Source organism: Eptatretus burgeri, chromosome 8 (assembly GCF_056783735.1).
Source record: "Eptatretus burgeri isolate ZD-2024b chromosome 8, Ebu_testis_v1, whole genome shotgun sequence".
NCBI classification, from domain to species: domain Eukaryota; kingdom Metazoa; phylum Chordata; class Myxini; order Myxiniformes; family Myxinidae; genus Eptatretus; species Eptatretus burgeri.
The window spans coordinates 70,744,367-70,758,732 of NC_140968.1; positions in this window are offsets into that span (position 1 = coordinate 70,744,367).

Here is a 14,366-nt window from a genome sequence, read left to right on the forward strand (position 1 = left end):
TTTGTTAAAGGTGATTTGAAAGAAATATCTGAAACGTCTAAGCCTCGGGACACTCTTTATCAAATAACCGATGCATATTGTTTAGCTCACTCATTGAACCTATAAACATTTGTTCATTCTCAAATTCCTTCAATAGTTTAATTTTCTTTGAACAATAATCCCCATCTAAAATATTGAAAAACAAAACATTTGAATCTTTATATTTTTTAAGATACCCCTTTTGTGCCATTACGAAATGATAAACTTCTCTTAATGATCTCATCTGACCACCTCCTGTGTTGCATATCATTTTGAGATTGTAGTAAATTATTTTTCCATTGTTCAATTGATAACCATCAAATTTTTCAGTCCATTCAAAGATATTTATTATTTTCTTTACATCCTCTAACTTATTGGTTTTTAAATTGATTCGCATATTTGTTTTATTTACCTTTGTTTTAGATATTTTTTCAATAAGACTTATTTGATATTTTTCACATTCATTATGTTTTCCATTTATATACCAAGACTGAGATTTTCTCCACTCTTTAGTTTGACTAATACTTGGTTTGACCATTTATACATCGTGAAAAACGCGGCGGTAGCCCTGAAAAACCCGAACCCATCTTCCCATCATTAAAACTTGTGTCCATATGGAACACAATCTATTCTATTCACTCTATCATACAATACCCATATGGAACACAATCTATTTTATACACTCTATCATACAATATCCATATGGAACACAATCTATTCCATTATCTAAAATAAATCTCTTATCATCAAAGGCTCCTAATGCCTTTTTATATACTTGTTCACTATATATCTTATGTTTATAACTTCTTATTGTATTCATTTTCCTATATTCTTCTTTCTTATTCATCAAACAATTATAATAATTTCTAAAAGTTATTGATTTCTTTATTACATATTTCTTTATTCCCTTTAACCTTTTATCAATCTGATCACCATACTTATAAGCATATGCCTTTGCTCTCAATCCAATAAACTCACTCATTACTTTTCCACCCAACTCATCCTTAAAATTACCAATAACCTTTTCATTCTTTTTTGAAAATAACTCACTCTTCTTACTAAAATTACTTGTATCATATACTCCAATATTTTTCTTCATATCTTTATAAACATCATCAGTTTTTATATCTAGAATAAAACTATCAGTGTCCATATACAACAATGAAACATTTTCACCATACTCTTTCTTTAAGTCATTATACAAATAATCATACATCAATATCTTTGATAAATCAAGAACTGCTGTTCCAATCTAAATTGGTTTATCCATGACAATACTTTCCTTTTTCATATGAATAGCAGAAAAATTCTCTGAAAAAACCTCTTCTCTCTCAAAACTTGGTTTATTTATCAATCTAGAAGCTTCTTTCCAAGATGTTGTAAATCTAATGTTTTGCCTGTTTCTAACATTCTCCATTGTCTTTCCAAAGACAGCATTATTCATCAATTTATAGAATTCCCCTTCAAATTTTACTTTTGTATTTGTTCTCATATCCGTATTGAATTTAATATACTTTTTCATCCAAGGACTTTGTTTAAATTTTAAAACTCTATGAATTTTAGCTACTCTCAACCCAGCAGATAAATATTGTCTCAAGTTCCTTTGATGCAAAACACATCCCTCTTTATCATAGAGTGTTGTTAATAACTTTTCTGTTGATTTACCTTTAATATTAAAACTTTTATGATTATCACTTAACCATTCTTTCTTTGGGGTTTCTTTCTCACATGCAAAAGGAAGATCTTTATGCTTATTATGAAGATCACTCGGGTACCTCAAATCAACTTCAAAATAATAACCTTCTTCTTCCTCATTCAATTCCTCTTGAGAAGAAATAACAATATTCATCAAAGCCTTTTCATAATCCTTTTCTTCCACCCACTCTAATTTACCAGAAGGCAGAGATTGAGACATTGCCCATCCATACAAATTATTAGCATCAAAGTACATCAAATAATTACGATCTTTTTCACTCTCATAATTTGGAAGATATTTATTATTTGCTTTAGCATATCTTTTTGAACATACTTGTGATATTCCACCTCTCTTAGACTTCTCAATCATCAAAAGCATATCTACATCACTGACTAAATCTATATCTTGTTTTGTCATTTTCAACATTGCACTCCAAGCTAAACCAGGAGCTGTGAAATAGTGGGCAGGATCTAATCCATAACAATTTTTATTGTGACAGAGTGATTTAAAAGCTTCAAACACATCAGCTAACAATAAAACATCTGTTTTTAGATACAAATCATGATATTCTCCAAGGTTCTTTATCTTAAATATTTTCCAAATTTCTTGTGCGTGTTTATATTCCTTATCACTTATCTCTTCTTCATGAAGGTTATTATAGAAACTTTCTTTTGAAGGAAGTTGTGTTTCTTTAAATCTCATAAATGAATCCATATAACCATAAGGATAAATTCCCTTACTTGTAAGAATTTTCTCTTTACTTTGAATTTCATTCCTTGTTTCAATTTCCTCTCGAGTTAGAATTCCCTCTTTAATCAGAATTTCATCTGTAATCAGAATTTCCTCTTTAGTTAGAATTTCATTCTTTGTTCGAATTTTCTGTATATTTAGAATTTCATCTTCAGTAAGAATTTCTTCATTAATTTCCTCATTAATTAGAATTTCCTCTTTACTTTGAATTCTCTCTTTAATCTGAATTTCCTCTTTAGTTAGAATTTCCTCTTTTGGAAAGAATGAATTAAGATTTGGAAAAGAGCCCGTGGAGCTTAGATTTGATGCGAGGTTGGCTAGTGGTGTTCCCATAAACTTGTAAGAATCAAGAAACCTAATACGAGTTATAGGTTTTGTGAATATCATTTTTGTAAATGAAATATACTTTTGATTTGTGTTTGTTATGGCAGAAATATTCCCTGGTGTTTTTGAAAGTTCATTTATAAATAGATGTGTATCATAGTTGGCGCTGTTGTGAAGAAAGACTGGAATAAAAGAAGGTAATTTATAATTAAGATTACAACAGGAATGAGCGGGACCTCTATATTTACCAGTAAGATGACAATGATCCCTAACTTTAGACTCCTTAATTTCCCCCTCGCAAATATGACAGATATTGTTCTTTCTAAATTCTAATTTTTCTTCTTTGGTCAATTTCATCGGTTCATTTGTTTCTTTCATTAATTTAGTGAGTCTTATACAATCCTTTTCTAATCGTTTTACAAACTCTTGTGAAGCTTTTTTCCACTATAATGTTCAAGTTTGTTATACTTTTCTCCAACAGATGATTTGATATAATAACAGAAACCACAAGGAATATGTTTTTGATATTTATTTGTATATGATTCTTTTGGATTAGGAGAAGCAGTATTTATCTTTTTAAGGATACACTCAAAATCAGCGTATATCACAAATGGGTGCATGATAGATTTATTATAATCTTCAAAAGAAATCTTTTCACCAGGTTTAGGCATTGTAATTACAGCTGATTTATGATTACTACAATATTTTGAATGTTGTTCTAATCGTTCTTTTGTATGAAATGAATTAAGACATCGCTTACAAGGATATATTTTGTTTGCTGTTCTGAATACCTGAGAAGAGATTAATCTTGATAAATTATTGATGTATGTGTAATGTGAATTCTTTCCAACACTAAAATATAAAAGATCAATGTGTGTTTCTTCAATTTTATAGTTGTTTGAAATTTTTAATATTTGAACTTTGTTTGTATCCGTTAATCCATATACATTAATAGAAAGATTATTCTTTTTCTCAAATTTAGGAATATCTGTTAGTGGCATTGGGAATTTAAAATCTTTAATGTCCAAGGTATTCTCATATTTCATATATTGTTTTACTCTTTCTGAATTACATTTTGGTGGATGTAAGTGAGCAAGAACAGACCAGAGAAAACATTTATTATCATTATTCTTAATATTAACAACTGCCTTCTTTCGTTTTATTTCTTTTGGTAATTCAATATAAGAAGAAGCTTTAAGAGGGTTTGATTTTAGAATGTGTATATCTAAAAAGATGATTTTTAAAATATTGAATCCACTTTCTACCACTGTATTATCAACATCCTCCTCTTGTCTTGATAGTTCTTCATAAACCCCACGATTCAAAAAATCTTGAAATGTTATAAAATGAAGATCTGTTCTCATATAAGGAGTTTGTTCTTCATCTTGTCTTTTCATATTCATTTTCACTCCCATATAAAACTTAAAGTTTTCATTTCTTTTAATGTCTTTTTAATAAATTTTTCAACATCAGGTTTCACTATTTCAATTGATTCAACTATTGATGATGGACCGGGTTCTCCAAATTGAAAAATCCTTATTTTTATATGCCCTTTAAATGCCCCATCAGTGTTTTCAATATAATAGTCTCCCTTTACTTTAAACTCATTTTTCTTGTGTTTTTGTGATTGAAGATGTCTATTATAACTACTCTTCAAAACATCCTTTGAGCAGATATCACAATGTTTTCTTTCCAACTCAAGAGGAGATATTTTATGAAATAGATTAAATGTGTGTTTGTTGGTTCAGAGGTGTTTTCTATAATGTTTATATTCGTGATTACAAACATCTCAGTACGTTGTATTCACCATATTTATATAATAAAACTTTGCTTAAACTAAAATTTTCTTGATGAAAATTTCGTTTATTTTACAGGTGAATCTGTGCTTAAACTAAAATTTTCTTGATGAAAATTTCATTTATTTTTCAGGTGAATCTGTGCTTAAACTACAATTTTCTTGATGAAAATTTCGTTTATTTTACAGGTGAATCTGTGCTTAAACTAAAATTTTATTGATAAAAATTTCGTTTATTTTTCAGGTGAATCTGTGCTTAAGCTACAATTTTCTTGATGAAAATTTCATTTATTTTACAGGTGAATCTGTGCTTAAACTAAAGTTTTCTTGATGAAAATTTCGTTTATTTTACAAGTGAATCTGTGCTTAAACTAAAATTTTCTTGATGAAAATTTCGTTTATTTTACAGGTGAATCTGTGCTTAAAACCATTTTATCCTCCAACTTTTTCACTTAATAAATACAATGTTTCAAGACACAAAAGACAAGTTTCAATCAATCTCTTCATTTGTTAAAGATACTGAGAAATATGTCAAGGATGTAAAATTGAACAAAGATAAATATAACAACTATTGGATAAAAACAATTATGGTGGATATGATGAGTTCTTCAATTTACTTCAGTGGAAGGGCTTTTAGTATACCTGGAAGAACATCAATTAAGGTATCTCTAACAAAAGTTTCTCCTCTCCTTCTGGCAATATATTCAAAACTAGAAAAAGCAATGAAACAAGAAAAGGTATCAAAAAATAAAAACCTTATGGATGAAGCTTTAGAAAGAAAAGATAAGACCATCTGTAATATGCAAGGAGAAATTTGTATTTTTTTCAACAACCCTAAAGATATAAATTCTGATGAAATAAAGGATGTTAATATATCAGGTGAAATGACATTTCGTTCAATTGTAGTTAAGGATCATTTTAAAATTACCTTTAATATAAAAAATGTAGCAGTTGAATCTGTTAATGAAAAAATGTATTTCGATATTGATGGTAATGTTTTTTCTACTAATTAAATATGAGTCAATATTCAACTGAAGATTTTGAAGATTATGAGAGTGATTATGATACCGAGAGTTTGCATTCAAACGATAGTTATGACACTGAGAGTTTGTGTTCAAATGATAGTTATGAAAGTATAGATGATTCTGAAAGTATCGAAGATGATATCGAAGATGAATTTCAGTTTAAGTAAAGTTTTACTTTATAAATATGAATAGTTTACTCGATTTTGAGCCTCTTGAATTCCATGATTCTCCATATGACAAATTTGAGAATTGTCCTGCGTGTGAAAGACGGGGATTAAACACAGAGTCAAAAGCCTATAAACAATGTATATTCTGTGATTATCTTCTAATTAATGATAATCAAAAATATAAAAAGGAAAATAATTATTTTAGATTTACACCAAAAATGAATTACTTTACAAGATTGATTAGAGAAATGAATGTAAAGTACGAGGGTGATAACACACCTTTCCTTACAAGGGAAGAAACTGAACGTATTAGAGAAATGTTCAAAGGATTGTTGTTATATATTATTCATGGACGTGATTTTCAGGGAAATATCAACACAAGATATTGCATAAATAAAATAATGGATTATCTTGAAATTAAACCTGAACTTAGGATAAAATATAGAGTTTCGAAAAAAGCCAATAATAAATTAAATAACCTGTTTTCCAAATATATAAATGAATGATTTTTTTACCCATTTGGGAAAATAAGATAAAATTTGACAACCATAAAAATCTCCCAAATTCATTAAGATGCCTCATAGTTGGTTCAAGTGGATGTGGAAAAACCTGCTTACTTTTAAAGATGCTCCTCACTCCCAAATTTTTAGATTATGATAATTTAATAATTTTCACAAAGTCGAGTTTTCAACCAGAGTATCAACTACTCTCACAAGGTTTTAATGCTGGTCTTCAAAAAGAAGATATAATCGGTTTATTTAAACTTCAAAAAAACCAAAATGATTATAACATTGAAGATATAATACAACTATTTTGTGATACACAGAGATGTAAAAAGAAATCAAAACCGATAACTTGTATTCTTAGTGATAATACAGATGATATACCGTCTCCCCAAGATTTGGATAAATCCAAAAAGAACCTCGTTATCTTTGATGATTGTGTTAATGAGAGAAACCAAACGGTAATGGACAGCTACTACACAAGAGGGAGACATTCTTCTTGTAATTGTATTTATCTTAGTCAATCGTACTTTCAACTTCCTCGTCGTTCCATCAGAAACAATGCTAATACTTTTATTTTATTCAAGTTAAATTCAATAGATATAAACAATTTTTGGAGAGACAATTGTTCTACATTATATAGTAAAAAGGAATTTGGGGATTACATAAAAGACACGACTGAAAAATATAAATATATTGTTGTGAAACAAGATGAGATATTAAATGATATTTTTCAATAAATATATGGATGCGAAAGAAAGAGCAAGAAGATTTAGGGAACATCAAGAGTTGGTTTCAAAAGTTGTAAAACAACAGGAAGACATAAAAAAGAAACGCAGACAAAAACTAACGGGTGAAGAAGCATTTGAAAGAAAACAAGAGAAATTTTTCAAACCACTTTTAAAAACTTCCCAAGAAAAAATTATAGATGTTTCCACAGTTCCCACAATAAAATATACTCCTAAAAAACTTCAAATGTTAAAAGATTTTGATCAAATGACGGAGGAAGAATTAGAGCATTTCGGAGAATTAAAGGTATATGATGATGAAGGTTTATTTCAACAACTGGAAGAGATGAATCGACCCCCTGATTATATTGTGAATGCTCTTCAAAACAATGAATATTCAGCGGATTCAAAAACCAAAACAGGACTCATTCCAACAGAACAACCAGCAATATTTCATCTTGTTCAAGAAAAGGTATTGATATTTAATGATGAATTAAGGTTCTTGGGTTCTGCTCAACCCCCTGTTAAACTAACTCCGAGATTAATGTTTCTTCTCACAAAAGATGGAAGACAAGGTTCAACTGTGAGGGATGAATCAAAGTATATTGATAAACCATTGGATATGAAAAATAATGATGATAGAGTATATATTGATCTGCTGAACTCTAATTTATAGGGTTAGTATTTCTAGTAAAAGTAGGAAAAATGAGAAGGAGAAACACATTATTCAGGCTTTAAGTATCCTTGGTTCAGGTATTAGTTTTCTTCCAAATGACCCATCACAATTAGTTAATAGACTGTTATTGTTGTGAGGTAGTAAGAAGGCTGGAAATAACAATTGTTTCAATGAAGCATCAGCCATTTTAGACCAGTTGATGAACATGAAAATAATTAATAAATATCAATATAAAGACATTTTATCTCATATTAAATAAGATGAGAAGCACAATCCTTAGTTTCAATTTCACAACAAGCGACCACTCATCTTCATTCCCATACCCACTACAACTTGACACAACAAAAGAATATGAGGCATCTTTATTGTCCTGTTACAATAAATAAAGTTACAAACTTACAATACCTTATTTAATATAACCGAGAAAAATGACAAGTTTAGTTATAATCCAGGAAGTGGATACAAAACGATAACAGTCTCACCCGGAGCATATGAGATTTCTCAAATATCTTCCGAAATTGCTCGTCATATGAAAGAACAGGGTGATGAACCAAAAAATATTGTTATAGACATTCAAAAACATACTTCAAAATCAACGATTAAAGTTAAAAATAACTACAAGGTTGATTTCACAATTGGTAATTCATTTAGAGAGTTATTGGGTTTCTCCTCAAAAAAGATTGAACTAATGGGACATTTTACAGTGATAATGTCATTCAAATATCCTCAGGAATAAATTCGGTGTTAATTCACTGTGATTTGATTGATGGTGCTTATAATGATGGAAAAAAAACAAATACAATATTTTCATTCAGCGCATACTCAACCCCAATTGGTTATAAATTCAATATGGAACCCAAAAATTTGGTTTATCTCCCTGTGTCAGGAAAAACCATACACAGAGTAAATTTTAGGATAACCGACCAAGATAATCGTATGATTTCTTTTAATGGAGAAGTTATATCCATCAGAATTCACCTACGTGAAGTTTTCCAATAAATAAATACGATGGTTATTGTGAGGAAACACGAGTTGGGAAAATATAAAATAATTACAGGGGATGGGATGTCCCTTTCCCCATACTACAAGGGTGAAGGTATGTATCTTGGTAGAGGATACTATAAACCTAAGAGACAAAGGGGTATTGGACATCAATTTAGAGGAGATGGGATAATTGATACTCTCATGGGTATTGGTTCAACTATTCTTAAACATAAAGATCTAATTGGTTCAACTGCTTCTGCTGTGGGAAATGTAGCAGGTGCTGTAAAGAGCATAAAAGATGCCCAGAAGGAATCTCATAAATTACAAGCAATAAAAGAAATTAAGAAAGGCAAAACTCAGTTGTCCCCCCAAGAACGACAGAAAATAATTTGAATACTTGGATCAGGGTTTCAAAAGTTTTAACATCTTTTTTCCTAAATAAATACAAGTATGGAAGCAATTGATAGTATCTATGATTTGGATGATACTATTATTATCTCAAACTCCACTAAAAAAGAAGATTACTTCAAGGTAAATGCAATAACTGGAACAGACTGGAATACGAATGGTACAAAAAGTTTTGAAATAAATAATCAACAAACCTATTTGAATCTCTCCGAAAGTTTCTTGTTGTGTAAATTTAAATTCACTAAAGCTGGGAATAACACAAACGCTACACTTGTAAATGATTTCTTCTGGAAAATGTTTGATAGTGTGCGTTTGTACATTGGAACACAAGAAGTTGAAGCGGTTGATTATGTCTCTGCTGTATCTGAAATGATGAAATTTACACTCTATACATTCAGTGATAGAATGGGAAAGGGGTCTGTCAAAGGTTTTATTCCTGATATGTCAACGGGAACAAACACAGACCCTGGATATACTCAAAGGAAAGGAGCGTATAATGATGATACAAAAGCAGAAAATAGTTTTACTGTGGCAGTTCCTCTTAAAGGTATATTTGGATTTTGTGATCATGATAAAGTTCTGTATGGTCTTAAAATTAGATTTCAACTACAAAGGAATGATAATGAAAATAGATTGCTTTTTGGTGTTGGTAATGCTTTTGGTGATCAGAATAAATTTGTAATTGAGGAAATGAGTTGGTATATCAGTGAATATACTCCTAATCTTAAAATAGAAGAGATGTTGAATAGAAGAATTAACTCAAAGAAACCACTCAGTGTATCATATCTCAAAAGAAGATGTCAACACGTTAAACTCAACCAAACTACTTACACGTGGAATTTGGGTGTTCTGGAAGGAAAGCCACGATATCTGTGGATCATTTTTAAAAAGCCAGATGGTGATACTGCGACTGATAAGAATAATGCATTGAGTGATAATGCTAAGGTGAAACAACTTCGCGTTTCTCTAGATGGAACATTTTATCCACGAGATAGAATGGAAATTAATTGGGAAAAAAATGATTTTGCTGAAGCATACAAGTCTTACCAAAAGGTGTGTGAAAGTAATGGAAATAAAGAACCTATTTTGGATATGACAGCATTTAAAAGTTTGTATACAATCTATGCGTTTAGCCTGGTGTTGGCGCAGTGGTTAGGGCAGCGGCTTGGGATCCCAGTGTCCTGAGTTCAAGCCCCGTTGGCTGCTGAATTAACACCCAGGGGGTTGACTCACCCTGTCATCCTTCCGAGGTCGGCGAAATGAGTGCCAGTGTACTGGTCCCGGTGTATGCCCTGGTTAGAATAGGTGTACCATATCCCTGTGAGTCGTAAGAGGCGACCAGGGTTGGTGTCAGGAAGGGCATCTGGCCATAAAACATTGCCTCAAGAAAAAGCCTAACCCCTGCAGAGCAGGGAAAAATGGCTGTAAAAACGGTCATTTTTATTTTATTTTATACAATCTATGCATTTGACCTGAGCGCTCAAAAGGAAACTATAAAGTCTAATCGAGTGGATACTTCCCTATACATTGAAAGAGGAGAGAGTGAAGAAGTTGATACATATTGTTTGCTTTTGGAAGAAACAGAATTACAGATTAATACAGATAATGGTGTGATGATTAGTCTCACATAATTTTTTGTTAAATAAATGAGTGGCAAAGTACCAACTGGGGTATATGTTAATCAAATCAATCTTCATAAACTATCATCTTGTGTTCAAAATCAAAAGCCTTGTACGATTAACGTTAATACAATTCAGAGAAAAGGAGCAGTAAGAATTGATGTTTTGCTCACAAGAGAACAGGTTAAAATCTTGAATGACACTGGCTCACTTAAAATTAAAATGACAAAACCAATGTTGAAAAAATATTCAATAAGAGAGACGAGTGGAGGATTTCTCCCATTTCTAATTCCTTTATTTGCTGGTTTAAGTGCGGTTGGAGCATTGACGGGTGGTATTTCAACAGCGGTGAAAACTGCCAACGAAAGGAAGGCTCAACTCCAGGCTCAAAAAGAATTGGAAAGACAGAACAAAGAGTTGGAGAAACAAATTAGTGGAAGTGGTGTAATTGTAGATTTTGCTGAAAAACTTGAAGGTCTGCCTGATAAAGCGAGATTGTTAGTTGGAGATATGCTTTCTTCTATAGCACAAGCAGGTGTAAAATTAACGAAAAGAGGTAATGGATTATATCTTTCTAATAAATAAATGAGCATTGATGAGTGGTTTAAAGAATTTGGAAAGAATACAACATCAAATTTACAACTTGTCAAATATTGTAAGAAATTAAAAATTCATCATGTGGTTATTTGTATGAGAGATGAATTAACAAATGTGCCGAAACATACAAAGAATATTATTATGAACTTAGAAGATAATAATGAGAATGGTTCTCATTGGGTTTGTATTTTTAATAGTCAAGACAAATATCATTTTGATAGTTTTGGTCTTCCACCACCTGTTGAAGTCATAAAATTCTTACAGAATGGTGTTTATGAAACATTTCAAGTCCAAGAATTAAATTCCAAGTGTTGTGGTCAATTATGTCTATATGTGTTATTTCAACTCAACAAAAAGAAAAAATTTTATGATATTATTTTTAATCTAATATAAATGACTTATGTTGGTAAAGATGGTTCTATCTTTGGTGTATCCCAAGAACTGGATATTGATTTATCAAATTATTACACAAAGGCACAGGTTGAACGGCATAAATATAATATAACCAAAAATATTAACATGAAAAATGCTTATAAATTAAAAAATTATCCAAGCCTGACTGACGCGAATGACTTGGTGAGATTAAGCGATTTATCACAATATATATCCTTAAATAAAACGGCCGTGTATTCCAAAGATAAAGAAGTGTTGATATTATCTCCAGGTCATACAGAATTCACAGTTCGAATTAAAATAAATTTTTATAAAGAAGGGCGTATCGTTTGGATGAGAATAGAACAATGGGGGTATGATATGAATGATTTAGGGTATAATTGGTCATTTAAAATTAATCTCGAAGACCTGGAACAATTAAATCAGTCTCGTAAGGAAGAATATTATCCACTTGGTATCGAGAATGAGTTTTGTGGGGCCACGATTAGTAAACAACAAATAAAAGAATTTAATAAGGGTAAATATAATAATGGTTTTGCCCTTGTTTATATCATGAAAACAGAAAAAACAGGATTATATATAATAAGTAAGAAAATACAAAATGATTTAACTATGGGAAGATGGGGAGGTGTTTCGTGCCATAATATTATTTTAACATATATTTCTAATACATAAATGACAGCAAGAAGGCTTCAAGAAAATTATCATTTCTGTGTCCAAGCATACCTTCAAGAAAAGGGTATTCGGTATTTTAATAAATATGTTCTACAACATAAGAATGAGGTACTTTCAATAAAAGATTGGCATTATGCTGATGTTGATAAACCGACAACTTTAGATTTAATTAGAATGTTAAATAATGAAAAAATTATAAAGTTGAGAAAAGGTAAGGCTCTTTTAGAAATTCAAAAGAAATTTTATTGGTTTCCTGTTGTAAAAAAAATTATTTTGGATACAGGAATAACAAGAAATCCTGATGAATATATGTATGATATTCTATGGGGTGTAAGCGATTCAAGGATAATAAGGGATGAGGAAGGAGTTGAAGAAGAGAGGGAAGAGGAGGAAAAGGAGAAGAGAGAGAAGGAGGAGAGGGAGAATAGAGAGAAGAGAGAGGGAGGAAAGGGAGAAGAGAGAGAAGAGAGAGAGAGAGGGAGGAAAGAGAGAAGAGAGAGGGAGGAGAGGGAGAAAAGAGAGAGAATGAATAAATATCAAAATATGGAAACCAGTGAGATTAAAAAAAGATTAGGGGTATTAAAGAAAATAACTCAACCCACCGAGGAGGAAAACAAAGAATTGACAAGTCTATTTGCAATACTTTCGGCAAGACTATTGACATCGCCAAGATATGGATTTTAATTCAAGTTTTTCATTTTTTTTTTCTTAAATAAATGGAGGAGAGAGTGAATGCATTTCAAAGGATTCTTTATGTTTTAAAAATTAAGATTCAAATGTGTTTGTTGGAAACTAAAAAGGTTTTTGCACTCTGCAGGAATTTTTCTCATAAATAAATGAGTTATTGTCTCAAATGTAAAAAGAAAACTAATACTAAAAATATTTCATATATTGAAAGTAAAAATAACAGGGTTATACAAAAAGGTATATGTTCGGTGTGTGGTTCAAAAAAAAAATCAATTTATCTCCAAACACAAACTAGGAGGAGATATACAAAAGTTTTTATCAGGAAGTAAATTTACAACTACTGGAATACCAGGGGAATTACATCTACCAAGGTATTCTTTCTGTGGTCCAGGCACAAACTTGGATAAAAGATTAGATGAGGCAGACAATCCTAAATCATGGAGTAAACCCATCAATAGAGTTGATGAAGTGTGCATGAGACACGATATTGATTATGGGAATACCACAACGTTGGAAGAAAAGCATGAAGCCGATAGAGAAATGTTGTATAATTTGTCTCTGATACAAAATCCAACCTTGAGAGAAAAAGTTGATAGGTTCATCGTGAAGAAGATGATCAGTGCTAAATTGAAACTTGGACTTGGAAATTAAAAAACTTGTAAGCTCTAATGATGTCATTAAGATTGAAGAGCAATTAGCTGATGAATTACATAAACCAATATTCACAAAGTTTCAGAGAAGGAAAGTTTATTCCAAGGAAGTAGATTATATCTGGTCTGCTGATTTGATTGAACTCAATAATGATAAGGGGTACAAGTATGCTTTAACCGTTATTGATTTGAGGAGTAGATACGCATGGGTTGTACCATTAAAAAGCAAAACAGGTAATACTCTTATGTTAGCCTTTCAACAGATATTTAATAAAAGTAAGAGAAAACCTAAAAAATTGTGGACTGATGAGGGTAGAGAGTTTTATAACAAGACATTTATGAATTTTCGAAAAAATAACAGTATTACATTATTCAGTACCTTTAATGAAGGGAAGGCAGTTGTTGTTGAACGTTTTAATCGTACCTTAAAAGAGATACTATATAAAAAATTCACACAACTCGGTTCACAACAATGGTCATCTTTTATTCAGGATATTGTGGATAAGTATAATGACACGGTTCACACGTCAACAAATATGAAACCATCAGAAACATTTACAAAATTAAAATATGAAAAAGAGATTAATGTCAGAAAACCTAAGTTCAAAGTTGGTGATATCGTAAGAATATATAGGTGGAAATCTCATTTTGAAAAGCGTTATACTAAACGA